This window comes from Etheostoma spectabile, chromosome 15 (assembly GCF_008692095.1).
Source record: "Etheostoma spectabile isolate EspeVRDwgs_2016 chromosome 15, UIUC_Espe_1.0, whole genome shotgun sequence".
NCBI classification, from domain to species: domain Eukaryota; kingdom Metazoa; phylum Chordata; class Actinopteri; order Perciformes; family Percidae; genus Etheostoma; species Etheostoma spectabile.
In genome coordinates, this window is record NC_045747.1 from 54,987 (window position 1) to 76,106 (window position 21,120).

At 40.3% G+C, this 21,120-nt stretch overlaps 1 protein-coding gene and 1 long non-coding RNA gene across 2 annotated transcripts in view; one reads left to right on the forward strand and one right to left on the reverse strand.

The window, feature by feature from the left end:
• LOC116703639 (MAGUK p55 subfamily member 2) overlaps positions 1–21,120 on the reverse strand; it is a 99,225-nt gene that overhangs the window by 35,117 nt on the left and 42,988 nt on the right. The gene's annotated exons all lie outside the window — the stretch shown is intronic.
• The window catches only part of LOC116703645 (uncharacterized), a 21,026-nt gene continuing 16,757 nt past the window's right edge, over positions 16,852–21,120 (forward strand). The window contains exon 1 of the long non-coding RNA XR_004335477.1: positions 16,852–16,864. This is a non-coding gene — a long non-coding RNA (uncharacterized LOC116703645). The remainder of the gene's footprint in view (positions 16,865–21,120) is intronic.

The window sequence follows — 21,120 nt, forward strand, 5'->3', positions numbered from 1 at the left end:
GTTGTAATGTTTACTGAACTACTGACAGCTTTTGCTTTATTGCTCAAGGCTTGTTTCTCATTGAGAATCAGATACAATAAAAACAATTGAGGACATATTTTCCTTTGACATTGATATTAAACCAGATCGCTCCAGTCGGCATAAACAAGCTACAGTGTAAGTTAATAGGATAATTGTCCAGTTTGTATTTACGTTCATAAAAGTGCTCGTTTTGCTCGCTTGGATTTCAAGATGTGTAATTAACGAACGTGAAAAACGTGGGAGAAAAGGATGGAGCAGGTTCCTTGTAATGGTGTCCTTGCTGAGGACTTAAATAGCTAAACAAACTGGTTGATGAAGTAAAATGAGCTTGTCTTGTCGATATGATTACGTCCTCCACTTCATAAGTTCCATGGCAACATGGGGAAAAGTGGCGGCTATTGGGGAATGTCGAACTAACATTTTCATTTTCTGCTAAGATTAGTGACTTTTTTGCAAGGAAAATGCAGGGATATGAAATCATGCCAGAAGCCCGCATGTATTTGCGTGGAAATCTGCAATTTGAGCTGCGGACGTATATTGAAAAAATTGCTCAGCCCGCGATTAAATATGCAGGACTTTGGCTGATTATGCGGTAAAATAATGCATCACACATTCACGTTTTCCTGGAGGGGACTCTTTAGTTCTTCCAAAGTTCCAAAAATTCCAAGGCGATACTCTTCTACCAGAATATGTCAAAAATATTGATGCTGTGTGTAGTTAATGGTGGGGGAATGGAACTGCCGAACTCGTGATTATTTGTCAATTATTGGAGGGTTGAGCGCAAGACGGTTATTGTTCTACAGAAGGCTCCAGCAGAGCTTTCACCTATGTAAGTGCCCTTGTCTTACGACAATAGCAGGGCACCGGATAGGGTTGTGTGTCGTGGTGTGTGGAGAGTGTGAGAGAGTGACGGCGATTACTCGGAGCAAGTACCTACTTTAAAGCCATAGTGAGAAAAACAAAGTAGGGGGACCCCTGTGGAAATCTGGGCAGGAAAGTGAATCCCTTACTTTACAGCGTTTATGGAGAAGGAGAACCAGATAATGAATTGGTGAGAAATATAACGCTACCAAGCCACCGACGAGCGGTGTGCGTTGCCGCGGCATGTTTCAAATATTTTGTGAGAAGTTCACAGTAGGCTATGGCGTAAGGGTTGTGTTTCCAAGTACCTAGCAAACAATCCCGCTTCATACAAAGCTATGGTAGACAGGACAGTAACGTATCTGCACATAATCTAAATATCAAGGACTCAAGACAACAAGAAGCAAGCTTTTTTTACCTTCTTCAGCCTGTGGCGCCATTCGCTTGATTTGGACCAAGGAGGTCTGGATGGCCTCAGCCTTCTCGCTGAACCCTTGTAGCGTTCCTCGGTGGTCGATAAAGAGGCGACCGCCGGCCAGCAGCAGACAGCACACAGCTGAAGCACACCAAGTGGCACCATCACACATAGAGAGGAGAGCGGGGCCCCACTGTGCAGAAACTTTGCAAGGACTGGAGAAAGCAGCAAATACAGAAAATACTGAGGTAGACTGCGAAATAATCCAAAAAAAGAGAGAGAGAGAGAGAGGTAGATGAAGGTAGGAATATGAAGAATGAGAGAGAGAACGTTGGAAGAGAAGACAGATTAAAAGCTATCCACAACAAGGTGTTTCCTCTTAAAAAAATAGCACTACACGCAGAGGCAGGAGCTAGTAAAGGGAGGGTGTGAAGGCACAGTGCAGGTGGGGGTAATAATAAAAAAACAACCAGTGACACCACACGTTCCTTGGCAACTCCATTCGAATAATGTACAAAAACCAGCCCTAGCGCCACTTAGCTGGGGTAATTAAAATATACAGATGTTTAGAGGTCTGTAGGAATAGGTAGTCACAGAGTCAAAAGTGAGCATGGTGTCACAAGATTCAATTCAATTTATTCTTGGGTCAAAATTATACAAAAAGCTTCTCTCAAAAACTTACAAATCATAGGGCTAGACCACACTCATATAATTTGCCAAGCCCAATCAGTTCTAGTAGTTTCTCCAGAGCAAGCAAACAGTGCGGGCAGTGGTAAGGAAAACTCCGTTTAGGAAGAAAGAAGAAACAGACACCAGTTTTCTTCTTTGGTGGGGGTGTCTGACGGGCCTGTGTGGGGGTGATGTACAGAGGCAACACAGTAACGGTGAAAGAGTATGGAACAGTGAATAAGGTGTAGTAGTAGGTCAGTCATTAGCAGGGGTTACAGGGTATAGCATGGCATTAGTGTGGAACGATAGCTTTTCATGTGTATCCTGCCCCGTTTTTGGCTGAACCTCGCTGGGGTTGGGAGGGGATGTGACACGATTACTACTCGTCTGGATTTCATTTATTGCCATCCAGAATTATTGTGATTGTTTAGTATTGATTGTGACTTTCTCTTGCCTTCTTTAACAAAACAAAAAGTTGAATTCTAGGATTATACACTTCTAGAGGCAAGATCATTCATGAGACATGTCTAAAAAGTAATGTTTCTAAAACGAAATGACACCACATCAGTCAGTCAGTCATTTGTTAAAGAAGATATTAAGATAGATTGTTCACACATTTTCACTTTACAGTCGTTTTGGTAGAAGCGACCTAGGAGTCACCGTACCCATTAAAACCATAAATATTAGGGTAAATCATTTAATTAAAAAAAGAAGCATGTAGGGTAAGAATCGATTTGAAAACCTTTCCTAAACCACAATCCATAAAGGACCGATTTGGCTGCCTGCTCTTAATGCAAGATGGTGAGGTTGAGGTGGAGCATTGGTGTCATCAAGAGGCCTTGTATTTTAAAAAGTTACAACATAGCTGAGTAAAGCTAAAGTGCTTTTTTACACGCCAGAATGCAACATCTTTATAGGGAATGTGAATAAAATTCAGAAAGATTTTAAGTGCTAGCTTACTAACCATAATTGACATAGTGATCTACCAGGAGCTGTGAATTATCCTTGGATGGCTATGTTTTTTGAGCTAGCTACAGGCACTTGGTGGGTTGTTCAGCCTGTCAACATAACATAGGACATGTATTAGAGTCAGTGTCAGGAGACACTGTCTCCATTCTTCCACTGCGGAGGATTCTAACACATGACATTTTGGAAATTCATCGCAAAGACGAAGAGCAGCTGCAGTTTCCACGCATGAACCATGGAGACAGAGAAGAGAGAGCGACTTGTCATCACCTAAGCTACCTCCCCTCGATCAAGTACAGCACCCGCACCAATTTGGTGCTCTTTTCACAATGCTTAGGATACCATATACTGCAATAACCTGTATTAGTGAAATCCGTAATTCAATGCATTGATTGTGAACAAAGATGCGGTTCCAAAGCAGATATGGCTTTGAATGGGAAATGTGTAGCACTTGCTTTCTGGGAATTGGCTGTGATGGTGTAGGGATAGTGAGGACCCAAACGCAGAGATAGGCAGGAAAGGTCAGGAGAGTGTTTAGGATTTAATGATCAAAAAAACTAGAACTGCAAGCAGTTAACCACAGGGTCCAAGCCTCCCACGCCAGTTGGCATGGCGAAAAACGGGGAGCTCTGTGATAGCGGAACCGAAAAACGTAACGCGGAGAGGCAAAACCGTCAGGAAATATTGAGAGGCGTGACCGAGGGACTGACTGACCCCTGGGTCGTCTGCTGTTCATTTTCTACAAAAGCTTGGCAAAACATAATCACCTGTTGGCATATTCCATCTATGACATCATTCTTGTCAGAAAACAGGGCTATTAGAATATTTGTGCCTGACCAAGGAGGACATGAAATGTTAAAGGTGTAGGACCATAAGAACAAATAAAGAAAACGGAACACAAATTCAGAAATATGTTTATATTACACAAACACACAATTCCACATAAAACACTTTAAAAAAAAACAAAAAACGTCAGCGGAACGGGGCACACGTGTAGCTTTAGTCCAAGAAGTGTGTTCCAACTAGTATATTATTAACTTACAAGTGTATTGAAATGAACACATTTCCATTGCAAATGCATTTGAGTTGTTTGACAAAACCAAACAAACGTTGAAGATAGCGCCCCCTAAAGCCAATTATGCACATTTGGTATTAGAGATAGGGAGGAGATGTCAAATACTGCCTCTCAAGTCTTACTGATGACATGTATTTAGCAGGAATCATATATGTGTTGGTAGTTTACAAACAGAACAATTAGTTTGGTTGTCAATGTGCAACGTTAACGTAGCAAAATAATTAGACAATGTTTTTGTCACCCTCATGAGATTGGTACTACCAGCTGTTATGCCTCAGTTAGGGCGTGAGCCTAGGACGCAACATAAGCGGTTTTAATGCCACCATTTCCCCGTCCCAAGAAGCCACAAAACATATTGTAGGTCCAATATTTATGGCGACACAATCATATCATTATATGGGTTCAAACGAAAGTTGTAAACAAAGAAACAAAACTAACTAACTGTAGGGTGGCCTAGTATTAACACACAAGCAACAAAAACAACCCTGTCTTGAAAGGAGTACGATAAGAAACCCTACACAAACCATAAGGGCCCCCAAAAGAATAACAAGATACCTCCTAACTAAACAAAAACAGGAGAAACTAAAAACATGAAAGGTCCACCGTACAATAGGAACTGAACTTTACAAAAGCAAGAAACAAGTGTGGCAGTTGGGAGGCGAGGAGAAACGGGACGGCTGCTGGTTCCCTGGGTCTCTCTCCCGCATCGCCATCTGCTCCAGTTCTATAGACGGTGGTGCGCAGCTGCAACCAATTCCAGATCGGAACTCCGGCCTCCCAATCAGCTTGAGCACTGGCAACAGGCCTATTGGTGCATAAAGAAAAAAAATAGGACATGCCAACCAAACACAGCGACACAAAAAATACGACCCAGTCGTACACAAGGTTTGTGCAGATCTGTGCACGGCCAGGGACGAGGTTCGAAAAACAGTAGGTTTTGTGCTAGAGCGATTGGCAAAAAAACTTAAGTGATAAATGGGCGTGGCGTATCCTTGACTCGCCTGATTTAGTGAAAAACATGGAGTAAACGATTTTTTATGTTTGATGACCGTATTTGTGGGAGTTATAGACAGAAACAAGATTGACATCATTGCAGGCCCCATAGTGGTAACATGGCAATATGTGGTAAGTCAGGTCAACATACCCATTTTACATTGGTACATGTTAATTTCTGTATTCACATAAATGTAAGTGGTTAATCCAAACTTGGTTCCATATACGGCATCGCCTACTTGAACAAATCAATGCCCACTGTAAAAGGGGTATCGGCATGACAGATGGTACCCATCAAATTTGTAAAAATGCGGAATGAGGGTGTCATGAGGTAGATTACACTTTTTGTTGATGTTGTAGGTCCATAGTGGCCAATGTTAGTTAGGAAATGTGTGTTAGAGCCTCAGGTGTAATCGAAAGAAATAATCAAAAGTTTGGCCTGACAGCATTTATTTTGGCCAAAATATGCCAAAGTGGGTTTTCTAGTTAGCTCTACAATTGTTTTATGGTTACTATGCGCATTTTGATTCTATTAAAGTTCTGACAACAATTTGTCAGGCGGCTGGACGATGGCTATGTGCCAGTTTTGGGCAGATGGCATGGCACGTCTAGGAGGAGTTCGAATAGTGGGTTTCGATATCGCAATTTTGGTATGCATTAAAACTAGGCGAAATGGGCGTTGGCCTATATACCAGATCCCAGCAGGTCAGGGAAAACATGGAATAAGTTTTTAATGTGTTTTTTTTCTGTGATACCGCCACCTAGTGGTGGTGGAGGTCCATTTTTGACGCTTTGAGGTCTTTGGCGTTGTGGACCAGTCCTGAAATGGCACACCACCACCATGTAGGGTTTAGGTGCAGCGGGGAGTTTATGCGGAGAAGGATAATATGGGAGGAAAATCTGAACAACAATAGGTTCCACATCTGTGAACGCGCGTAGCGCTGCTGCTTACTGGCGTTCCCACATACCCGGGCTCAGACCCACTAAAACAAAAGGAAACCTCTGAAAACAAAAGGGTTCCACAGCCAGCTGTCCGTGTGCTCAGACAGTTTAGCGACACCGACAGGAACAGGAGACCAACACACAAAGATTACAAAGGGACACGGGAAGGAATATCAAACAACTATGTCCATGCACCACTGTACCACCCGGTTCTGCTACTTGGGCCACCTTGTTGTTTGTAACATGTATAACACTTATTATAATGCACAATGCTGCACATTGTAAGCACAAGAAAAAAGAAAGACAATTGCGATCAATCAAAATCAATTATTTATCAGTATAGACAGAAATAGGAACATCGTCAGTCCGACAACTAAATTACAACGTTCAAGCTCAAGATTCCCTGTCCGTTTTTACAGCCATGTGTGACTGTAATTTTGTTTAAGATTTAATTTTAAATGCAGTCTATTGAACTTAAAGGAGCACTCACAGGATTTACACATCCAACATCCTGGTCATGAGTATTACTCGGCCTGTCAAATGTGTATGTAGTTTTGCTCTGAGAGAAATTTCTAAAGCCTAAACAATAGCTGGACCCATAATAAAAGTCAGGATATCTCCGCCTCTGCTGCTCCATTTTGACCATTCTTGTTTAAATCTGGCTTCTATGAGTTCCCTGGCTTTACGGAATCGCAATGTTAAATCACTGGAGTATCCCTTTAAGGTTGCTTTTTCTTATGCATACGCGCTCTTGCATATTAAATTTTGGAATGCACCCTTCAAAAATATATTGGCACATATAAGTCTACAGGCAACGCCACTATTTCATACAGTATTTCATTTATTCAAACGGGATAAGACTTACGGCTGTACTAAATGTGTGCATGTAATGAATATGATCATCAAGCTATAGTGTGAGGTTTGGGTCACATTCTATAGTAATGACAACAACAATGTTGGCGCGTCCAATGAACAAGCGTGATCAGCACCAACTTCACGGAGTATGAAAAAAACACGATGAAGGGGGTATTTCAATGCCTCTTCGTCCCAAAGCTGACGTTGTTGTTTCCTTTTTCAGGCATGGACTCAAGCTTCTGGATGCAAATTACCAGCGACTACACCATTTTGTAAACACAGCTATGCTGAGAAATACCGAGAGAGTTGTGTGGAGCTGATATCTTAATCAGCCTTGTAGCGATTCATTTGGCAATGGCTTGAATGTAATGAACGTTCATTATATAAATAGTCTTTAAGTAAGAGACGTAACAAAAATGGTTTATTGCATGAGATTTTATAGAAAAAGGACAGTGAGGTTTTGGAATGTCTTTGACAGAGCAACAAACAAATGTGTTTCTCAACACCAAACACTCCAGAAATACCCAATATGCGCTGCACAAATATCTGCTATTTTTCAAGCCACTTTTAAAAACTAGAGCATAAATAAAATGTCTTTTGTCAGTTTACAAAGACTGAGCACTCAAAATGTCTCCTAATGCGGTGAACAAAACTGATCTGAGGGTTGCTTTTTCCCCAAGTATTGGTTACTGACAAACATTTCATCTCTCATGTACATCAAAATTCCAGTAGCTGCCCACAATAAAAAAATCTGAGTACAAACAAGCAGCTCGGTCTGCAGTTGCGCCCATGAACAGCGTCACATGTACGGTGGCCCAGAGTTCACAACAATTGAAAATCTTATGAAAAACAAAATGAACACAAATTTGTTAAAATTGAAATGGTCTTCATACTTTCACACCTATACTAGGAAGTGCTTCAGTTCTGTTCTGGTTTGCGGTGCCATGTTCATCTGCTACACTCTGCCGGTGCCCACTACGTCCTGCGGGCCTTGTAATGCCGCACAGTGCCTGCTATAGCCATCAACTACTACAAAGAACTGCTACAAACTACTATTTTTGCTTATTTCCACTCTTCACTCTAAATCCACAAGGCCCGTCCGACACCGCTACCAAGAGCCTGGTCTGGGTCTAGGTCTGTCGAGGTTTCTGCCTAAAAGGAGGTTTTTCCTCTCCACTGTGGCCTGTTGTTGCTCGGAGGAAACTACTAGAACTGTTGGGTCCTTGTAAATTCTGGAGTGGGGTCTAGACCTGCTCTATTGTAAAGTGTTATCGAGAGAACTCTTGTTATGAATGATACTATTAATAAAATTGAATTGAATAGTTCACTTGTAGGCAACTGTGTAAAGTGTCTAACTGATGACATTCTCAAAGTTTGCACTAAAGTGGCACATACTGTAAAATACTAAGCAGGAATCTCACACCTTAATTTATCACCAGCTAAGTTAAAAAGAGAATTAAAAATACTATACTAACTAAATTAAAAGTGAAAATTACACGATAGAATGTAAAATGTAAAATTCAGATACAATTTTACAGCAGGTATAGTTGTGGTTTTTAACTAAGTTTTCTCACATTAGGACCTTTTAAATTTTGTTTATTTAAGAAAGAAATTGTGTAAAACAAGCTCTTTGCAATTGTCAACAATATGTTCATAAAATTAATATAAAAAGCAAAACAATAAATTTAAATCTTTATGTTTAACCTAAATCTTTAAAGGTTAAATCTAAACTAGTGCTGTCAAACAATTGAAATATTAATCACAATTAATCACACATTTTTATCTATTGTAAATGTCCATCATTTCTTTTTGTCCCAGTATTTTTTTCTCATTTTAATGCTCTGATCAACATGAAAGGTGGCTCAGCTGCTTTGTGCAAATGTTTTTTTATGAAAACATCGGCATATAGCCTACTGTAGTGTTTAAAAATATATTAGTTATATATATAGACAGACAGACAGACACGCACACGCACACACACACACACACACTAGAAATCAGCATCAGCTGCGATGATGATAGCTCAGTTCACAACGACCAAACCACAGATCCGTTGGTCTGATCAGTAGAACATCTGGCAACTTTTAAAAAGGAAACTTTAAATCCAGAATCTTATCGCCGTCATTTCAGCGTCTCACGCTCGCCGTCCACTCAGCAACACAACGTTAATCTCTTGGCCGGCTCACGAGCCCAGACGGCATGTGTGCGGCGTGCCCGTTGTGTGGCTTTGGTCTAGCTAGATCCGGTGGGTGTTATAGTTTTACTTACGTTTACTAGTTGTTGCAACAGCACGTGAAAAAAAAAAAAGTTTGCTAGAAAAAAAAGAACGGTAATCTTTAGCAATCACAAAAAAGACACCGTTAAAAGGGTGGGGTTAACGCCGAAATAAAGACGTTTAATGACAGCACTAATCTAAAACTAAATGAAATGGTAAATTTAAATAGTAATTTAAATGTAAAAATCTAAATGTTTCTTATAATATTCAATCTAATCCCAATGTTTAATGTAAAGCTAAATGTTTTAGAAAATATGCTAATAGACCACGCCCCCGGCTGTGGATCAGCGCAGGTCGAACAAAGAATAGAGTAGGCTATCCCATATTGTCTAAACATTTACATTTAGATCAACGTTTAGATTTAACATTTAAGTTTGATTAGAGTTAATATGTGATTTTGATTTGTATGTAGATTTAACATTATATTTATTTTTACCTTTTAAACACATATGAACAATTGCATTTTATGTGTTTAACACAAATGTCTGTCTCAAATGTGAGGAAACTGAGCGAAGTAATCCAATTAGATCTAAATATAAAACGGATCTGAATTTTTCCTGTGGTGGCCCCAGAGCAGCCCAGTATCATGGTGTTTGGAAATGTTCCGTTCAAAAATTGTGACAGTACACAAAATAACGAGAAAATCATGACTTACACAAATCAAGTAAATCAAAAAACGTGACATTTTACGAACTGGCGTGAGACCAGGTTGTTCTGGGACATGGGACGCACTCGATATACCTTAAACAAGTTATAAACCATTATGTGGTGATAAGGTGCATCTGCCACTACCTGCCTAGTCACACACAAAGGGGCTACAGCAAGGTTAATTGCAACTCTTTACAAAATAGGAATCAGTAATTGTTGAAAACTGGTGAGCTAACTACTAAGATTCAACCCTGTTCTATTTCCCCTATGCTATGTTTGTGTGGTCACCGTTGTACACATTTGATTCAATAAAAAGGGAAATAAAGTTGTTGGAGCAACAAGATTGCAAGGGTCAGTTACCAAACTCCGGTCTGTTTGTTAGCTTAGCTAGTCAGTAATGGGACAAAGTCACAGTTGTTTTTGGCTAACACATGCCAACATTGACACCCATTTGAAGTAAGAGCAGTAGACCTTGAGCCCTTCCTAGCTTTGTTAAAAAAAAAATGAGATAACCTCTGCCTGAGTGGAACTTTCACACTGAATTACAGGTCTTCTACGGTGACCTGCTTGTTACATGTGATGAAAGACAGTACATTACAACCAATTTTCTATGGGACCCCCCGAGATGACTCAGATGTTTTTTTTTTTTTCTTCTTGACTACATATGACAACTGACTTAGATAGTGATGTGTATTGTGAGGCCTATCTGCCTTTTCATTACCTGGGGTAGTTGTTGGTTCAGAGATGGAATGGTGTTTGTGTGACTGCGTTAACCCTCATGTTGTCCTTGGGTCAATTGACCTGTTGTTCCCATATCACTGTTCTTTGTTAATTACCCAAAAAACATGATTGACTCCACACAACGTTCTTGGGCAAGTACAATCTCTACTTTCATTTATTTTGGGGTGTCTTATTCAATTTATAGCATCTGGAGAGAAAAAATTGAAGGGTTCGCAAATATTATGGTAAATGAATAAGGTAATTGACTATTCCAGTCTGTGATTATCCATCAAATACATCCTTTAATTTTAGTCAAAATAATTCCTAATTTCTGTTTTTCTAACTCATACATTAGTTATACTTCCTATAGATGAGGTTTGGCCATAAATTCCAAAAATAACTGGTAAAAAATAAAGTTAATAAGTAGTGTAAAAAAGTGATTAACACATTGAAAAAAAGCATCAAAGTGTTTAAAAGAGGGGAAAACAACATAAAAAGTTAAACACAAATAAGCGTCAACAAAAGTGTTGATTGCAATTCGAGTGAAGGACAACAAGGGGTGATTAAATAAAGAACACGATAAGACAATGGGGGCTATGACTGGACACAAAGGACAGAGAACGGATGGACAGTGAGGTTTTGTTGTGTTAACATAATTTGGCCAGTAAAACATTCTCTAATAAAAAATAAATTAAAAATTAGGAAATCTGGGGCTTCTGCATCATCGTGCTTTACACAGCAATAGAGGCGTTGCATGTGTTGGTCTTATGATAACTTACAACTGCGTTGAAGCTATTATGTTATGGCAGAAAAGAATAGTCAAATAGTGGCCATAAAAATGTTTTGGTTAAAATATTAGAAAGAAATCGTGACTTTCATTAATTGCTGTGTAATATTGAAGACCTTTGGGTTTGGACTGCTGATGCTGAGCAGTTTGAAGATATTTGTGGTCTCTGATTCTAAGTCATGATGGGTGTTAAAATGATCAAGCATCAGGTGTAGTAACAACTCTACTAACCCCCATAGCTTTGAGAGTAATCTCCCCAATCATGAAATATAAATGATGAGCATTGTCAGTATGGCACACAATAATTTAAAAACATACAAAAAGCTCCACACACACAAACACACACACACACACACACACACACCCACTGTTAGGTAAAATTCGTGAATTCTCAACACATGTCACAATTTCATCTTTCTTTTCTTTCCTTTTTCACCTCTTTTTCTTCCCTCTTTCTATCCTCCTACACAGAAAATTAAAATCCTGATGAATACCGGACGTCTAATCCACCCCTTTGAAAAAAATAAAATCCGGTTATTTTCCACAAAGCAGTTACTTTAGCAAGACAACTTGAACGGTCAGATTAATTCTGTTATAATCTAAAATAAGAACTTCCATGATTTTAAGTGCCCACTGTTTCTTCCTTCTGTTCACTACTCTGCCCTCCACACCTCATCTAGAAAACCAGGTGACGGGGACCCACTGGGGGTTTTTAGAAATGTTTCCAGGGCAACCTTGACGGTGCGGTAGGTTCATCCAAGTTGTCGTTGATGATGCTGAGGTCAAAGTAGTGACCGCAGGCCGCCTGGATCTTAGTGCTCTCATCGCACGTCCTCTGCAGCTCTTCATCCTGAAACGCAAAGACACATGACTTGCTATGGCGTGTTCTTATTAGACTGTATTGTAATCTCAGGACCTTTTCTCTGAATCTATTTCCAGTTTATATGAGTGGTCCCACCCTTCTTGGCTTAAAATGTGTTAGTTGTCTCTAAGTGTATGAAACAAACTTAAAATGTTGTGCAGCACTCTCTGTGGGGGGACTTTATAGAGGGTTTGGAGCGGTTTAAAACATGATCAAGTTTAAAAAGTGTATAAAACCACTTCATGAAAGGATATGAGGATGAAGAGAGATGATTGTGGACAGGGGTTATTATCTGACTGTACTGGGATGGGTTGTTTGGTGAAAAATGGCAAACAAAATATGTTTGGTAAGTAGGGCAGGGCGATATGAAGAAAATCAGATATCACAATAATCTGACCAAATATACAATGTCAATATTGTAAGGTAAAAACTGGTGCTTAACAAACAAAAATATGTAAAGGACATTTAGATACATAAATCATCATTAATTTTGTTAACAGTTTCAAGTGAAATTACGATTTATATTATTAGTATTTATTATAATATCTTTTCGCTATAATGACTATGTTTACATACATGCAAAAAATAATGTGATGTTAAAACAAATCAGCCCAATCTCAAATGATATTCTCTCAAATAGGTTTCATAACAGATTTTTCAGAAAAATTGCGATAGTATGTGCTAATTGAGACAATGTATTTGTATATCCAACATCTTGATATGATTTCATGCACAATATGATCCATTAAAAAAACGAATAAAATATCTATTGAATTATTGCCATCCTATTGTAGGTGTTTAAAAATCACTGTATATGGCTATCATATCTAATATAAAAGATTAAGTACAATATATGGTCGGGTACCAAAATACACAGGAACTATTAGAGTTGAATGTGGGGGTGTGACAAATAACAGCTTCGGCTTCATCAAAATAAAAAGAAGAAGAAATAAAGAAGAACAAAGTGTTCCTTACCGTCAGCGCCTTAGGAAACACACCCTGAATCTGCGGCAGAGTGGTTATCGCCTTGAGACCACCTCAAACTCTGGAGACTGAAGGAACAAACGTAGGGGCAAGACTCCGAGGTCCTCAGCACTTGAGGGACTGGAATACAACAGGAACACACAAAACACCAAACACTTGGAGAGTTAAAACAAGTGGAGACTCCAGCTGCTAACACTGACTGGCATAACTGTGAACTCTGCACAATGTCAGTTGATGGTTTGGACAGTCACATGACCCTTGACCGACACATTTATTTATATTTTTTTTATTGAACGAGGTAAGCAGATGAGAAACAATTCTTTTCTGCAACAACAGCTTGTCACATGCCACACCTGGGAGCCCGGTAGATCTGCTGGCCTCTGAGAAGCATCTACTGCAGCGTTGTGCTAAGAAACACCACACGCCGGTGGTGGTGTTACAAAACAGTGGTGGCAGACACCATTGGAGTTGTTTAAACCAGTCTGACACAAAAAACACAGCCTTCACATTATTTCCATGATTACCAATGAAGCAAAAACACAGACAACATTTTCTACAAAGGTATATGACGTTGCAGATATTATCCACCCACATACCTACACACTAGTGATCCAAAACTGGTAAAAGGTTATGGCCACGTTTACTCACCCCATGGCATATACAAACAGAAATCATTAGTGTAGACATTGTGGGAGTAGTAGAGAATGATCTGTGATACGTACGATGTGTGGGGTAACAGAAGTGCAGTGCCCGCTACGTCCTGCTACGTCCTGCTGTGCCTTTGTAATGCCAGCACAGCGTCCTGCTATGCCATGAATACTACAAAGAACTGCTACAAATACTAATTTTTTCTATTTTGTTATTGCCATCTTCATTCTAATCCCAACCGGCCCGTCAGACACCGCATACAAAAGAGCCGGGTCCTGACCGAGGTTTCTGCCTAAAAGGAAGTTTTTCCTCTACTGTGGCCCTGTAGCTTGCTCTGGAGGAGACTACTAGAACTGTTGGGGCCTTGTAAATTCTGGAGTGGGTCTAGACCTACTCTATTGATTGTGCTTGAGATAACTCTTGTCATGAATTGTTACTATAAATAAATTGAATGACTGAATTGAATTAGAAGGGACAGGGAAGTTAGTCTGCTTTGAACGTATTTATTATGTTTACGGGGATTTCCATGCTAAATAAAGTGTTAGGTTGCTTCTTAATGTGTTTGTGCGGGGACATATGCAAACCTGAGGGTTGGACGTCCAGTATGCAGACGCGACCTGCTCCACCATCATGTATGGAGTCGATCTGAGCCATAGAGGCTGCCGTCGTACTCTCCATGGTTCGAGATAGCGCCGTTCTTAATGTCGGCCTCCTCTGCTGCGGATGGTGAAGGCGTAACACGACTCTCGCAATCTTCCTTTTGGGCTTTCTGGAGGTGTGTCTGGACAGAACCAAAACCCAGACATGTTAGGTATGCACCAAACAGGCATTTCCCTCATCTTAAGAAGCTTTATTTTTTAAATCAATTTATGTAAAAATTGCACCTAATAGATGTATCATCTTGATCTCTGCCCTATAAGGTTTACACAGAGATCTTAAGGATTACAGCTCTAATGAGCCTAGCAATAGATACTTTAATATATATTAACTTCATACATGGAATGGTGGTGCCAAAGAGTAGTGGGTCCCTCAGTAGAAGCTTGTCTTCGTTCCGCGCCCACACCCTGGGCACCAATCAAAATCAGAGTTTCCTCTTGAAAGGTGGGACCTTGGCCAACCTCCTCGTAAGCAATACTCGTGTTGTCGAACTCTGAGACAAGAAGAAAGAGAGGAAGGTTCAAGTGACAGAATGTAGGGTAGAGGGAAAGACAATGTGAAAGAAGAGTTAGAAAAAAAGAGGGTAAAAAGAAGTTTCACTGTTTTACAGGTAGAATTAAATAGTATGACATAATTTACAACCAAGGGGCCAGACAAATCCAACCACAGTTGGCTTTGTTACCTGATTTTTGGTGGTCTACATAATCATTTCTTCTTCTTTTTCCCTCCGACACCAGTACAAGATTACCTGTCACATGAATGAAGAATAGCAGTAGTTAAAGGTCCATGGCATGAAGATTTCACATTATGAGTTTTGTTTAGCATTAATATGAGTTCCCCAGCACTGCCTATGGTCCCCGGTGGCTAGGAAATGGTGATAGGTGTTAAACCGAGCCCTGGGGAGTCTGCTCTGCTTTCACAAAATGAAAGCTCAGATAGGGCCTTATGAATCTTACCCGTGGAGGTCATAAGGAGAAAGGTTACTCCCTTTCTCTGCTTGACCGCCCAGAGAAGTTAACCCCCCATGAGAGAGAGACATCATGGCTTTAAACAAGCAAAGTGGCAGGTGATTAAGGCCACACCCCCAGCTACACCCCAGACTTAAGATACAGTATTAGGGACCCCACGGGTCTCTATAAAGAGACTTCAGATACAGTATTAGGGACCACTAAGGTCTATATAAAAGAGACTTCAGATACAGTATTAGGGCCACTAAGGTTATATAAAAGAGACTTCAGATAGTAAGTATTAGGGACCAATACGGTCTATATAAAGAGACTTCAGATACAGTATAGGGACCCTAAGGCTATATAAAAGCATACAAAGGCACCATGTCATAACACCTTTAACTGAAGTCAGATCAGACTGATAATCATATACAATCATTATCGGGGATTGGTGCAAACTATTTGACTATTTGGATAATTTATACGGCAACCAGAGAAGACGACGTTACTGGACCTCTCATCTAGTTCCCTTCAAGGGGGGTGGAAAAATGACTCTCACATCTCTGGCTTTGCTGTAACTCTTCTCAGATACTATCAAATATTCCTTCAAGTGAAGCTTATTTAGACTGATATTATTCTTGGGCTAGACTGCAGATTTTGAAATTTATAACCTTTGGTTTATTAAGGCTACATTTCCACTACTACAGTTTGGTTTAAAACAGATATTATGCTACTTTTACGCCACATGTTCACATGTTTCAAAGCCCCTAAAATTTGGAAACAATGTGAGCCCAATTTGGGTTCGAAAGGGACTCTGCGGGGGCTTGTAAGCTAGGGTTAGGGTTAGGCACAAAGTTGCTCATCAGTCAGTCTTATCAGTTAAATGGACTTAGGCCCTGATACACCAAGCAATAATTGGCCGTCAGAAACAGTCGGGCGAGGTTGGTGGACTCAAGTGGTCGGTGTGTTCCTTGCCGTTGTCCGGCGGAGGGGCCGGCTGAACATGCTCGGGGGTGACACGTTTGATCCAATCAGCTGACGTCGGCAGCCAGCATCGCTTGGTGTGATTTCCAATCACAGAGTAACATCAGAAAAACGTTCTGTTTAACCAGCACACGCATGCCCAGTGCTATGTAAATGGTCATGTGATAACCTATATATGATCCAATGTGTAATGTGGACAGAGATTAGTCTGCAACTGGAGTAGTAGTGGTAGATGTAGCCAAAATTCCCCCGATCATGGTACTTTTACTATAAATTACATTATTTGCAGGACATTTCATTGCACCACCAGATGGCAGTGTAAGACAGCAAAAGACCTGAAGATGGGAAAACACACAAGTACACTTGTTGATTGTCACAATATTTTTCTTTTTCTTCCAGTTACTGCTGGCAACAGTCCATTCTCTTTGACAAACGCTTTCCTCTTCTCAGGACGATCTGACTGGGTATCAGCCCCGTGCTACCACCCTCCACATGACGGCCCGTAAAAAACACACACACAAGCAATATACATTAGAACCAACAGAACACAAAAAAGTAAGAATGTGTACACATGTTTTGTGTACTCCACCTGCCACCAGTTGACGTCATCCTGGTTGACTATCTCAGGATGTTTCCTGTCTCAAACCTAAGCCTGCTTCCTTAGCGGAATCAGGTGTCGTGGCCGCGGTCGTAGTCATAGTGACACTTAAAGAACACCTGGAGAGACAGATACGGACCTTTATGTCCTCAAATGTACATTTGACAACGTATGTATGTATTAATGTTATTATGGTTGTGGGAAAATAATACAATGACTGAGGTTGGTGATGACAACAGGGCACTCAGGAACGGCCACGTAAAAGTGCTTAAAGTATAGCTGAATTAACCAAAGACTAAAAAGAGTGTGTGTGTGTGTGACATATTATACATTATGCTTTGCAGCTGCGGGTACGGCTAGGAGGGAGAGAACAGGAGGGCTATCTTGGTCGATAGCTACAGTGAGCAGAGAAGAGGAGATGGTGAGGCCAGGACACGAAGTTCGAGGACGGTCTGATAATCAGAGGAACAGGACAAGAAGGGAATGAACATAGCTGTCTGTGAAGTAAATGATAACTGAAATAATAGACAGGCAAAAGAAGGAAGAGGCGAGAGCAGGGATGTACCCAGCAACAGTATAGCTGACCAATCAGGCCCCACAAGGCGGAACCAATATAACCCTGAGCACGTATTGTTTAAGTGGCCTTTTTGGGGAACCTCTGTACTAGACAAGTTTCCTCAGGTCCGTGCACGTAAAACTGCCCGGAAACGCATTTCACTGTTGACCACAAGAATAAACGCGTGTTTAATTCATCATGGAGTCAGTTGTCAGTTTATAGAAGGATTTCACAACATGGTCATTTATAATCAACAGTCGCCAACAACAGGTCATGGTGATGGTACTATAACCACATGTGTCCACTCTGGTGGGTGTGTGTTCTGTCACTTTCTAGGCAGTATGGGGCTCATGGTAGCTGGGCAGTATCTTCAGAACTACGCTCCACGGCTGCTTGCAGCTCTTGCAGCACCCTGGCATCCGGCCCACTTCTCGTCCATTTCACCTGCCAATACATTGAATAAAAAGAAAGTTTCTGAATGGACAATCTAAAAAGAAGATAATAAAACAAAGACGGTTAGCTCCATGGTATAACACTGAAAACTCGCAAATTAAAGCAAATATCCACCGGAAACGGAGAAGATTTGGCGTTCACCAAATGGAAACTTCGTTTCTTGGCAAGATTAGTTTAAAACGTATAGGAAGGACTCCGTAATGCCAGAGCAGCGTAATACTGGTCGTTAATAGAGGAAATAGGAACAACCCAAGGTTTCTTTCAGCTCTGTAGCCAGGTAACGGAAGGTCACAGCTCTACGGAGCCAAGTATTCCAGAGCTCTTAGTAGTAACAACTCATGAGGTTCTTCAATGAAAAATTATAACTATTAGAAGCTAAATTCCCAAGACCTGCCTTTAATGGCATTGACTTATCTCTAAACTTAGGAACTTCAGAAACAGCTGTAAAACACAGATATATGTTTTGACTGCTTTGCCAGTCACTTGATCTTTATCAATTAATTCAATTATTCTCATCTAAACCATCAACCTGCCTTTCAGACCCATCCCCAATAGGCTACTTAAAGCAGTTTTACCATTACTCAAACACTTTCTACTAGACATCTACTTTATTAACAGGCTATGATACACAGCACTTAAAGTAGCTGTAATAACCTCCTTCTGAAAAAGCCCAACCTGATCCAGATGTTAAGCCAACTATAGACCTATATCAACCTTGATCCAGATGTTTTAGCCAACTATTGGACATACATCCAACCTCCATTTCTCTAAGATTCTGAGAAAGCAGCCACCAAACAGTTGTGTGACTTTTGCATAGCAACAGCTTATTTGAGGATTTTCAGTCAGGATTTAGAGTTCATCATAGTACAGAGACAGCACTTGTGAAAATTACTAATGACTCCTAATTGCATACGACAAAGGACTTATCGCGTACTTGTGTATTTAGATCTTAGTGCTGCATTTTGATCCATTGACCACCATATCTTATTACAGAGATTGGAACATTTAATTGGCATAAAGGGACTGCCTATAAACTGGGTTAAGTTATTTATCCGACGCTCTTCAGTTTGTTTATGTTAACGATGAATCCTCTGTGCGCCAAAGTTAGTCATGGAGTCCCAAAAGGATATGTGCTCTGTCCAATCCTGTTCACTTATATATGCTTCCTTTAGGCAATATTATCAGGAAGCACTCCATAAACCTTCATTTTTATGCAGATGATACTCAATATATCTATCAATCAAGCCGGATGAAACTAATCAGTTAGCTAAACTTCAAATGTGCCTTCAGGATATTAAAACCTGGATGACCTGTAATTTTCTAATGTTAAACTCAGATAAAACTGAAGGATTGCTCTGGGACCAAGCACTCCGTGATGCCTTATCCAAGAGATAGTTAATCTGAATGGGCATCACCCTGGCCTCCAGGCCCCACCCAGGCACTCCGCCCACTGTGAGGGAATTGGGAGGTATCTTTGATCAGGACATGTCCTTTATGCAGTGTATGTACAGCAATCCTTTAGTAACAAGTACTTTTTAAGACCTTTTTTACTACCTTCAGAATCTTTTTTAAAAACCATCACGACACTGAATGCAAGTGTTAATCACGCGACTTTCTATTATTTACAGAGTTTTGACATTTATAACATACAGCAAATGAATAGATTGAGAGACACAGATATTAAACATATTGCAAATATTTGTTTCACTTGGTAATAAAAGTAAAACAAACTACATAAGGGCAATGGAGAGAATGGAGTGGATTCCAGCACAATGGGGTTTTTTTGAAGAACGATGCTAATCCAAATCGATGATGTACCCGATTGTTTTTACCACAAGTGAATTACTTCGCGATGTCAGAGTGGGAAACATTTCTTTAAACAGTCTCGCAATTCTTCCCACCATTTTGAGTTATGAGTGGTGTTTAACTGCAGTGTTCAGAGCCTTCCGGCGCAGTTGTGGGGTGCGCCCATGGCCATCCGGAGGTCAGACGTGCTGGAGTCAGTAGGTGGCTAAAGTGGCACTAATTTGCGCGGTGGAGGTGGAGGTGCAGCCGCACAGACGCTGATAATTAAATGTCTCTCTGAGCACGCATTCCATTTGATGTTTAGTGGATTGCATATGCGACCGAAAGGCGGTTAGCTCCCATCCAGTGACATTGATGTTTTTTTACACAGAACAATAAGCCTGCCTGTTATCCCTACTACAGGCCTGAGCTAGTCCTTAAACTCTGGGTTGTTCACACAGTTCTCACATCAGGAAACTTTCATTTGCCCATAAAGTAAGGGGACCAATTTCTCAGACAAAACCCAGGGACAATTTCAGCTCAAAAGTGTTTTACCTCCAAAACAAGTACGTTTGGACTTTGTAAAACTTCAAACAAGGCACTAGACCTAAACCGTTCTATTAGGGGCTAAGCTCCCCCCCCCCCAAGGTTCTTGAGACCACCACCCTGATGCTACTTCATACTCACACTCACCTAGAAGGGGAATGTTTCAAGATAGAAAAGTGCCTAATCATTTCAGAGTAAAAAATCCTTACTGTCAAGATAGAAGTCCTAAATTTCAAGATAAAATCTAATATTTGGAGATAGAAAAGTCTTAATATTTCAATAGCAAAGTCATAAAGTCTATATTCAAAGCTAGAAATGTCAATATTTCAAGCTACGCAAGTCCTAATAGTCCTAATATTTCAAGATAGAAAGTCTAAATTATCAGTAAAAGCCCAATAGTCCTATATGTTCAGATAGAAAGTCTTACTATTTCAAGATAGAAAGCTCAATATTCATAATGTTGTAATGTTACTGAACTAATGCACGCTTTTGGCTTTATTGCTCTAAGCGCTTGTTTCTCATGAGAATCAGATAACAATAAAAACCAATTGAGGGACAGATTTTTCCTTGTGACATGATATTAAACCAGATCGTCCCCAGTCGGCATATAAACAAGCTACCGTGTTAGTAATAGGTACATTTCCCAGTTTGTATTACGTATAAAAGTGCTCGGTTTGCTGCGTGACAGACTCAGATTAATATTCTAGTGTTCTGACACATTATGGAAGGATTCTAAGGAGGGTCGACCTTTCGTTAAAGATTTAAGTCAGTTTTTAAAACATAAAGTCCCGGAAATTGTCGTTCGCGCTAAACCCACAAGACTCCATGTAAATAATCAGTGCTTTTATAGCTTCGTAAAACACGCTTACTAAA